This window comes from Rhinolophus sinicus, linkage group LG04, assembly GCF_036562045.2.
Source record: "Rhinolophus sinicus isolate RSC01 linkage group LG04, ASM3656204v1, whole genome shotgun sequence".
Classification (NCBI taxonomy): domain Eukaryota; kingdom Metazoa; phylum Chordata; class Mammalia; order Chiroptera; family Rhinolophidae; genus Rhinolophus; species Rhinolophus sinicus.
Window position 1 is genome coordinate 125,948,870 of NC_133754.1, and position 6,152 is coordinate 125,955,021.

General features: G+C 42.5%; 1 protein-coding gene across 5 annotated transcripts in view; it reads right to left on the minus strand.

Annotated features, from left to right (window-relative positions):
• Positions 1-5,768, minus strand: part of DENND4C (DENN domain containing 4C) — a 98,168-nt gene extending 92,400 nt beyond the window's left edge. For 2 of the 5 annotated variants that reach the window (XM_019750357.2, XM_019750354.2), the window contains exon 1: positions 4,799-5,416. The gene's annotated coding sequence lies outside the window, so the exon portion shown is untranslated. Of the gene's footprint in view, positions 1-4,449; positions 4,689-4,798; positions 5,417-5,503 lie in introns of those variants that run through there. The other 3 variants (XM_019750356.2, XM_074330334.1, XM_019750355.2) reach the window with 3 other exon arrangements.
• Between the last annotated feature and the right edge of the window lie 384 nt (positions 5,769-6,152).

A 6,152-nucleotide genomic window follows, 5' to 3' on the forward strand; every position in this document is an offset into this window, starting at 1 on the left:
TATGAAAATGTTACAGATCTAAAATAACCAAAACAATTTTGAAAAAATAAAAAAGACAATGTTGGAGGACAAACACTTCCTAAATCCAAAATGTGCTATAAAGAAATGTAATAAAGACAAAATAATATTGGTACTGTAAGGATAGACATATAGACTAATGGAACAGAAAAAGAGACCAGAAATAGACCCACATTTAGAAAAAATAAAAAGAAGTCAGGTTGCATGTAACTTCCAAACTAGTAAAGAGGGGGAGGGAGGGAAAGAGGAAGGAAGTTCTACAGAATAAAATAAAAAGAAGCTATGATAGTAATTGATATCCCTAACTAGACAGGAAAAGACCTCTCAGAAAAGGTAACATGCAAATGGAATAGTATATGTAGGGCTCTAAGAGAAAGAACCTGAAAGTGGGCTGGTAACAGGTGCACAATGGGCAAGCAGAAGATAAAGCTAGAGACAAGGGCTTTCAAGCCAGAGGAAAATGTTTGTATCGATATTATATAATAGTTCTCAATTCTATCCATTTTGTGCCATCCCTACTACTGCTGTTCTCAATTCTCACCTAGATGCCTTCAAACTTTTCTAGTTGATGACTCTGCAGGCCCCCTCAAGCTGCTCTCTCCCAACCCATCCTTCACAGTAAAGCCAAAGATATTTAACAGGTTAATGGCTCCCTGTTCCTCACAATGCATGGTCTTAATTTCTTATTTGACTCTTCAGACCTTTCATGACATAGCCCCTACTTATCTCTCCAGCTTATTCCCCCCTCCCCAACTTCCTTCCAAAACTCTGGGTCCAAACGCTAAATTATTTGCATTTTAATAAAATCCACCACATTCTTTCATTACTTTGTGCCTTTTCACATCATCCTTTGAGTTTTAAATCAAATGTCTCCTATGTAAACCATCTCTAACCACACAAAACAGTTAGATACAGTATTTCCCTCTGCTCTTATAGCACCATTTGCTCTAGTTTAGATTTGTCATGTTGTAGTTATGATTTTTTTATAAGACTTTATCCTACTAGACTTTACTATTTGGACAGTTTGTTAGTTATCTTTTTATCCCTAGCTGATAGCATTACTTACTTAAGAGATGCTTTTTAAAACTGTAATTAAAAAGATACTCATAACATTTATGCTTTTAAGTAGTTAAGCATCCTTTAATTAAGCTATAAATGAATTGCACACACACAATAAAAAAGAAGCTAGATTCAAAGAATCCTTCAAAATATTTCAGAGTTTTTAAAATCTTATAAAATGACTTTTCTGTAGGTCAAAAGATTATAAGTCTAGATTTGTAAATATAAGGTTTGGTTGAAACAAGGTATGCTTAGAAACACTATGCCCTATAATATTATAATTCTTATAAGAATATTACTTTATATTGTAAAAGTAAAATTAATAAATTGAAACTTGTAGCAAGTCAGTAACAGGGAGAACTATGAATTTATATTTTGATTCCTATTCAATGAATTCAAGTCACATATGCACATCTATAATCTTCACCTTGCTCTAACTCAGTTCTCAAATACTATATTATAGGAGCCCTAATAATGCATTGCAACGGAAGGAGTTCAAAGAATGTTTACTTTTTCAAAAATGTAAGATTTAGTTTGGACTATCATATTAGCAAAGTGATTTCATTATAGCATGATTTTGAGAGTAAAAGAGTTCAATTACTAAAATGTCAAGATAGGAAAATGGTTAAATAAACAGCAGCAGTAAAACTTTGGAGTGAAACTACTACCGTGTTTCCCCAAAAATAAGACCTAGCCAGACAATCAGCTCTAATGCGTCTTTTGGACCAAAAATTAATATAAGACCCGGTCTTATATTGTATTATATAAGACCGGGTCTTATATTATAGTAAAATATTATAGTAAAATAAGACCCGGGCTTATATGATATAAGCCCGGGTCTTTATATTAATTTTTGCTCCAAAAGACGCATTAGAGTTGATTGTCCGGCTAGGTCTTATTTTCAGGGAAACACGGTACACAACCATAAAATAACAGTAACATACAGCACTAAGAAAAACATGTTATGTTAAAAAGATAATTACGTGGCGTTTAACCACAGAATTATAAACAAGTATAGAAAGGATTCACATTTTATACCAAATATATTATGCAAGTTATTAATAGAATTAAAGTACAGAAAAATGTAAATGTGAGAACTAATTATTTCCTTTTTAATTTCCTTTAATCATGTTATATTCTTTTCCAGTAAGGTTTCCAAATACCACAATAACTCTATTACACTTAGCTATATTAAGTACAACGTACAGACATTAAGTAGGAAAAAAATTTAAGTTTATAAAGTACCTAACTTCTTCCCACAAAAATAATTTTAAATTTCAAATAATAATGCCAAAAACCTACTGTTTTACACAATCTGTACTATTTACAACGCTTTCCCCAAGTTTTAACTCTTATAAAAGAATCTCCAATTCCAACAAGGCATCCCACTACAAGTCTGTCAAACTGACAATCTGAAAGAGGTACAAATTATGGCACCAACATAGAGAAAATAAAATTTCAATCCATGTATTATGAAAGCTTATTTGCCCTTATTAAGTTTCAATAAGCATATTTATTACACTGGACATTCAAATTAGAACAAAAATTCCATTTTGCTAATGAGAAAGACCAAATGAGACAACCTGCCTCTGACTCAGCAGCTTTCTTTTTTACCTTACAACCTGCACTTAAGTTGCAAGGATAAGACTGAAATCTAGCTTTCAAACTGAGCAGCAGAGCCAATGCAAAATCAGTATTTGTCTTGGCAAGAAACTCCAATGAAAATACAAAATGTTTTGGTCTTAACTGGCAGATCATATAAAGAGCAAAGGTGCCTTGTTGGATTATTATTTATCATGTCAAATCCCTTGTGTATTGCTACAAATTTGCTTTTATTGCAGATACTTAACATGTTTCTTTATAGAGAGCACCTCAACCAAATAACCTTCCAAGACTGGAACCAAGAATTGTTACAGCCTACACGACACTGCAGGTCTTTGTAATTTAAAACATTTGCATTTTAAGAACAGTCTCCACACCCCGACTCTACTGCCAATTTCTTCAGCTGAAAGCTCAAGTTTATACTACAAAATACTATAAATATTATTTACCTCAACAACAGAATGCACTAATTTACAAATTATTCAATAGTAAAATACTCCAATACACAACTTCGACATTTCTAACATCATAGATTTGCTATTATCCAAATTAACAAGTCCAAACAGTAATACACTGAGGTACTACGTCAAAGTCAAATGACATATTATCAGTTCACTAAAATCAGTAATAAGAAAGCTCAGATCCCGAATCCCAAGCAACTACTTTGCAAAATGGCCACAAGAGATACCAATGAGGGGAACGTGTGAATTGAGTTTGTGATTACTAGAAAAATGAGTCACGCAAGCCTGTATGAGGCTTCCTCATGAATACAAATTTAAATTCATCTCTGATTTTCCAGTCTCACACCAAGAAGGCAGTTTACCAAGTTTTTAATACTACTACAAAGAACAGGACAGAAAACAAAGTATAAATGTTTTTTTTTCATGGTTATGTTGATCAAGAAAAGGTATCCTTTAACGCTCAGAGATGTTTTCCTTTTGCAACTAATTTTGACCTTATCACGTGTACACAGAAAATCATACAATGCTCTGCATTTCAGATAGCTGCTTAATACACATGATCATCTCAAATCAAATATTTGAAAACTTAACTCCTTAGCACTAATATTCTCCCCTATCTTACTATACCTTTCACCTTCTAAACCGGGAAAAGGAAAGGGAAGACCTACTCCTACTGTAAATTAGGGACTAGGGAGAACGCCTTAACACGGGTTTGCATACAATTAAGCTGGCAATTTCAATTAAGCAGTTAATTTCCCGGACTACAATGCACGACAATCTCTCTGAGGCAAAAACACACAGACAGCTGAGGGTTCATTACTGGACATGACACTTTCATGCACCTTTGTACAAGTAACTGCGGTAACTGCCCAAAATTTTTCCGTGTGAAACAAATGAGGGAGAGGCGGTTACTATTTAAAAACTGGGTCATTCCTTGTTTGTTATGATGAGGTAAGGTCTTCGGGAGGGTAAAGCAGAAAAAGGGAGAAAAAAAATATGACAGTATTCTCAAGGCAGAAAAGTTACAGCTCTTTACAGGAGTCAGCACTAGGGGCTCATTAGTTTTGTGTTTAGTCACTCGGAGTTGAATGGAACCTGCCTTCCTAAAAGTCATCCGCAATGACGAAGCTCTGAGGATCGGCCACTGTAAAACAGAGGAAATTCACCTGCGACACCTGCACGGGTCCCCAGTCCTTCCCCACTCTGTCCGGCAACCCTTCTGGAGAACCCCTAGCTCCCCGCCAGTCTTGCCCCAGTTCCCCCTCCCCGGGAACTCCCCAACGCCCTCCCCTCTCTACCCTGCCCCCACCCAGGCGGCCGTCGCCCCGGCGGTCCCTACGGCTGACTCCTCGCGCTTCCACGCAAGTGGTTCTCAGGAGCACGGGCGGCGGCACGGGGAGGCCCCTTCTGGCGCAGCCTCTTCCCCATCGCAACCCGCAGGCTCCAGGGACTCCCCGCCCCCGGAAACCGCGGGGAAACTAGGCCGGGAATGCCAGCCCAGCCACTCTCCGCCTCCTCCGCGACCCCCCGCAGGCCGGCCATGCGAACTCTGCACCTTCGATTTGCTACCTGCCTAGCGCCCTCCCCGCCCGGAGCGCGGGCCCGGCGGAAGCGCGGCGCACGGTTCCTCCGCGAAAGGCCCTCGGCCGCAGACTCACCTGCAGCCCGCTTTAGCGCCACCCGAACACAGCCCCTTCCCGGGGCATGAAAGCGCCGGCTTCGCGGCCTGGGCGCCCTCCGCAGGGCCGGGCGGGGGACTTGCTCCCGCGGCCGCCGCCGCAGCCGCCGCCACGACCCGATCTGCGCCTGCGCCGCCTCACGGGCTGGGTCTCGAGGGGCGCCGCGTGCAGCGAGGGGTAACGTCCGCGAGCGCTAATTCCTGCGGGCGCTTCGGCTAACCCTAGGCCGGCCGTGGGGGCAGCGGGTCGCCTAGGAGCTGCCCACCGCACTGCCACCCGGACAGCTGACGGCCATGTTTCTGTTCCCTTTTCTTTTTTTTTTCTCCCCCTCCTTCCGCCCCTTTCCACAGAACAGCACTTTCCTACCCTCCTCCCTCTCCTTTTCCTACTGCGGGGGCGGTGGAACAGGGCGTGGGGGAGGGGTGGAGAAAAGGAGGACGTGGGGGCGGGGCAGCGCTCGAGCCCCGCCCCCGAGGAGGGTCGAGGCGGCGTGGCCACTGCTCCCCTCCCCACCCGCCACGACCCGGGCGGCGCGGGGTACCAGCTCAGCCGGCCTGCGAGCCCCTCCCTCCGCGTCCGAGCAGTGGGTCCAGGGCAGAGACAGCTGGGGAGAAAGGGCCCAGCCCGCTGTTCTGCACCCCTTCCTGCAGGGCCCAGACGCACTGTGTGCTGTGGGTTTATTACCTTGGCCTCAGGCAGGTGGCGGCCGCTCCTCTGGTTTTTAAAGTCCGGGAAAGTGAGGCCGAATCGCTTAAAGTCACTGAGGAGAGTGCCGACAGGGATGCAGGTCTCTGTACGAGTAGTTTCCTGCGTAGGATGGGAGTTGGAATTCCCACGCATGACTGTGGGCCTCCGCGGCCTAAGCGAGACCAGCCGACTGGCCCTTCGCGAAGTCCCTTCCCGCTGCTGCGCCCCATGAGAGTCCTTGGCCGCGCTCGGCGTCTCTACCTCCGCTGAGATTTCAGAACGGGAACTCCGAATGTGGAAATCGCTTGTTTAAATAATCAGTGCTCTCCTGCCTCTTAAGTAAGCGTAGCATCCTTATCTACACGGATGCATCCATAGTCGTTTCGCCTTAATGCAAATTGTGCGAGATATTTTTACAACGGTTTGAAGTTACAGTAAGAGAAAGAATTAACAACTAGTTATTCGACAAGAAGCAAATGGTTTTAAACAAACTAGGAGAACTATCTCCTAGCAAAAATAAAACTGGCAAGTGACTTCACAGATTCCATGGCAAGTCAAAATTAGAAGTGAGATTTGTGCATTTCTAATGAGTATTCACATATATAATGACTTTTCCTGAGAATTATTAGTCTCTTATTCAATCTGT